This window comes from Pteropus vampyrus, unplaced genomic scaffold (assembly GCF_000151845.1).
Source record: "Pteropus vampyrus isolate Shadow unplaced genomic scaffold, Pvam_2.0 Scaffold208, whole genome shotgun sequence".
Classification (NCBI taxonomy): domain Eukaryota; kingdom Metazoa; phylum Chordata; class Mammalia; order Chiroptera; family Pteropodidae; genus Pteropus; species Pteropus vampyrus.
In genome coordinates, this window is record NW_011888989.1 from 2,831,601 (window position 1) to 2,836,156 (window position 4,556).

Here is a 4,556-nt window from a genome sequence, read left to right on the forward strand (position 1 = left end):
ATTCTACCTGCTCCTCAGCTGTGTAATGGAACTAATAATAGTACCTGCACTATAGAGTTATTGTAAATATTAAATTATTTATTTCCTGTAAATCACTTTGAACATTGCTGGCACTGCTCAGTAGATTTACCAAATATTTTTTGTGATTATATATGTAAGGGCAGAAAGACTTTTGAGAACCTCTGCACTAGACATTAAATTCCTTAAGATTGCAGTCTATTTCTTATCCATTTTTGTCTTCATCACCTATGACTATCCTAGATACATCAGAGGATATAATAAAAGCTTATAAAATGGATGGATGGATGGATGGATGGATGGATGGATGGATGGATGGATGGAAGGATGAATGGCTGAGTGAGTGAGTAAGTGAAATGGGCGTGGACCCATTTTGGCAGCTCTTAAGAATGTCTGCACCTCTCCCCAAGCCCACTGCCCTGTTGCAGGCATTCCATAAGAGACTTCTCACACCTTCCCTTTTTAAGGGCACTGTTTTAGAGCAAGTCTTCTTAATATTTTCCACTGAAGTACCCCTATCCATGCAGAAGGATGGTCAGAACCTCTCTGCCTTCCAAAGTCCGAGGGCATGGCCTAAGGTAAGCCAAGGTTGATATTTTTTCTAAGTCTGATTTTTATCTTAAAATTCAACAAAATTTGGATTAGGATTCAAGATGGCATAGAAGGTAGTGTCTGTGCACGTCTCCTCTAGGGACCACACCAAAATTATAACAAAACTACAGAGCAACCAGGACACAAAGTCACCAGAGGTGTGGCTGAACAGAATCCCTACAACTAGTTCACCTCAAAAAACAGGTCGCCACAAAACAGTAGGAGGGTGGAGACATGAAATGACCCAGTCTCACAACCACGTGTGGCGATCGAGAATTGGAAAGGTTATCTTGGCTGCAGAGCCTCCTTCCCCACTTGAGGAGCAAGGAGTCCCAACCTCACAGCCCCAGCCGGGACAGGAAGTCCCCACAATCTCTGTCTGTGGAAACCCAGGGAGATTGCAGCTGAGTGAGATGAAGGCTGAGGGAAGTGGAGACCTTTCTCTTAAAGGGCTCATGCCTTTACTCGCTGATGGACATGCTCGCTATGGAACATCTGTGTAAGGGGTGTCAGGGACACGCAGGGAAGTGCTGAGCTCTCGGCTTCAGGGAGAAGGCTTGCTTTTGGACAGAGGTCCAGGCAGAAGCCATTGTTCCTTTGTTGAGTCCTTCCTGCTTCTATCCTGCAGACACAGGCACCATCAACCTGGATAACACAGGTCACTGCTCCCAGGAGATTCCCTGAGACTCTGCCCCTTCCAACTTTTGGGCCCACCCAAACTGCTTCCAGTGATTTATTCCATACAAATGAGCTGTCTTGGCTTCTGCTGTGAATTTTCATAAAATTTCTCAAAGGCTCACAAAACCCCCCAAAAAACAGCATCTGGCCTCAGCGTGCCCTGTACCTCAAGTCCCAAGTCCCATATCAGAGGCAGCCAGCCTTGGTTTCTGACTTGGCCCCTCAAGGCACCTATAAGCCCAGCACTAGTGTCAGCCATCTGTAGATTACTTGGTGACTCTGGCCCCGGAGGTGCCCAGGCTGTGGCTGAACTTGGCCTGCAGCTGGACCCCTCCCAGGTCTGTGCCAAGGGGCCTCATAGCACACCTCCTACATACAGCCACCCTACTAAGCCAGGAGACTTAGGAGCCCTACCTAATATGTAAAAACAAACACAGGGAGGCAGCCAAAATGAGGAGACAAAGAAGTATGTCCCACAAAGCTCCAGGAAAAGAATTCACCAAAATGGAGACAAGCAATATACCAGAGTTCAAAACACTGCTTATAAGGATGCTCAAGGAACTTAAGGGAAGAATAGACTAATTCAGTGAGAACTTAAACAAAGAGATAGAAACCATAAAAAAATGGATATGGAAAACATTAAAGGAAGCCAGTCAGAAATGAAGAATAAAATATCTGAGATGAAGAGTATATTGGAGGGAATCAACACAGTGGATGAAACGAAGGATCAAATTAGCGACATAGAGGATGGAGTAGCAGAAGACATCAAATCAAAACAGCAACAAGAAAAAAATCCAAGAAGATGAAGATAGTTTTAGGAACCTCTAGGACAATATCAAGCATAAAAATACTTGCATCATAGGGGTACCAGAAGGAGAAGCGAGAGAACAAGGAATTGAAAACCTATTTGAAGAAATAATGATAGAAAACTTCCCTCACATGGTGAAGGAAATAGACATACAACCCCAGGAAGCTTAGAGAGTCCCAAACAAGATGAACTCAAAGGAGCCCACATCTAGATACATCATAATTACAATGATAAAGATTAAATTCAAAGAGAGAATCTTAAGAGCAGCAAAAAAAAGAAAAAAGAAAAAAAGGAAATTAGTTAACTACAAGGGAATGCCCATGAGACTATTAGCTGATTTCTCAACAGAAACTTTACAGGACAGAAGGGCTTGGCACAAAATATTTAAAGTGCTGAAAACCCAGGATCTATAACCAAGATTACCTTACCCAGCAAAATTATCATGTAGAATCAAAGGGCAGATAAAGAGCTCCCCAGAAAAGAAAAAGCTAGAGGAGTTCATCACCACCAAGCCAGTATTACAGAAAATGTTGAAGGGACTTCTTTAAGAAGAAGAAAAAAGTATGTATCAAAATCTAAATAAAGAATGTCAATAACTACATATAAATGCTCCAATCAAAAGATAGGATGGTTGAATAGATAAGAAAACAAGACCCTTACATGTGCTGCCTACAACAGAATCACTTCATGTTAAAAGACACACGCAGACTAAAAGGAAGGGGATGGAAAAAAGATATTTCATGACGGACATAGAAGGTATTTTGTTGAGTGCAGTAAGTCAGATAGAGGAAGACAAATGACACATGATTGCACATATATGTGGAATCTAAAGAGCAAAATAAACAAACAACAACAAAAAAAACAGAAACAAACTTACAGATACAGAGAACATTTTGAGAGTTACCTTAAGGGAGGAGGGTTGGGGGCAGTGATCCATAAAAAAGGGAGAAGAGATTAAGAAGTACAAATTGCTAGTTACAAAATAGCCATGGAAATAGAAAGTATAGCATAAAGGATATGGTCAATAATATTATAATAACTGTGTACAGTGTCAGATTTATTGGGGTGGTCTCTTTATGAGTTATATAAATGTCTAATCACTATGCTGTACACCTGAAACTAATATAGTATTATATGCCAGCTAATTGAAAAATCAAAAATTATTATTAAAAAAAATCAAAGGCCTGAGAACTGAGGACTGATGATGTAAATCTCAGTCTAAGTCCAATAAAATAAAATAAAATAAAGCAAAAAAATTCAACAAAATTTACGTTTTATATCATGATATATCTCTTTGCTTTTGAACAATGTTTAAATCTTTATCAACAGGTAAAATTGATGTTTCACAATATGTTATGTTCATCTTGTGGCATCCAGAACCTCTGACGCTCTGATGTATACCTTCGAGAGGTATATATCCCTCCAGTTCCAAAACCTTTCCAGGTCTCATCCCTCAAATCCACTTGCTCTATTTAGTTTGTTTTGCATGTAGACTTACATCCTGGAATTTGATGCTTCAGATCCATTTTTGTTCCTGGATCTGAATCATAAATCAATCAGAAATCTCCAGCAACATTCTGGAAGTCAAGGAATTTATCACATTTATCGATGCATTTGCCTTGAAGCATAAAGGGAGAAAACACAAACATTGAGTCTAAAGATTTTCTGTCTGACAAAGAAAAATGACTATTTACACAACTTTTAAAATAACAGTTATCACTTTGAATACCACTACCCCTGAACCAATTAGCATAAAAGGTTTTTAGAGCCTTTTAAAGGCTATATTACACAGGAGATAAATGCTTGAAATCTAATTGACTCAAAAGAGTTTCTTTACTTATAAAGATGTGTTATAATTTCAAAATACAGGCCAGGTCTTCATCCTGATAAGTGTTTTCTGTTTCCACGTTTACCTAAAAAGTTTCTCCTAATTAGCCTTACTGTTTAGCATGCCATCCCTTCTGCACCTGCATCAACTAATACTTTAATCTATCCAGAGTTCCTTCTGTATTGAACCTCCTAGTTGAGAAGTAGTTCACCTGCAGGAATTGAATCAAAAAACTAGGGCCTAAAAATATTTTAGACTTAATAAGAAAATGTAGAAAATAACTTTCTAAAGAAAACCTGTATCTATACTTTCTGGCCCTCTCTTATCTGAAATATTGATAACACTTCCTTTTCTCCACCCTAAGAGGAAGGATTGGGCTCTCCAACCCCTCACCCCTAGCGCAGCTCAGAAGACCCCAGGCTCAGTCAAAGCCCCAGACCCCACCACCACCAACTCACTAGAAGAGAAGATGACAAGAAGACCCTTCAACTAAGGTTGGATGTAAGGAGTAATTTTTTCAATATTTCTTTCATCAAGGCCTTGACTATAAGCAGAATCTGGGAACTACTACTTCTAATCAAGATAGAGTAACAGGAACAAATTTACTTTCATTCCTGAAACAATTTAAATATA

At 39.5% G+C, this 4,556-nt stretch overlaps 1 long non-coding RNA gene across 1 annotated transcript in view; it reads right to left on the reverse strand.

Moving 5' to 3' along the window:
- Positions 1-3,240, reverse strand: part of LOC111747002 — an 11,646-nt gene extending 8,406 nt beyond the window's left edge. Inside the window, exon 1 of the long non-coding RNA XR_002783353.1 lies at positions 3,136-3,240. This is a non-coding gene — a long non-coding RNA (uncharacterized LOC111747002). The remainder of the gene's footprint in view (positions 1-3,135) is intronic.
- Positions 3,241-4,556: the final 1,316 nt, after the last annotated feature.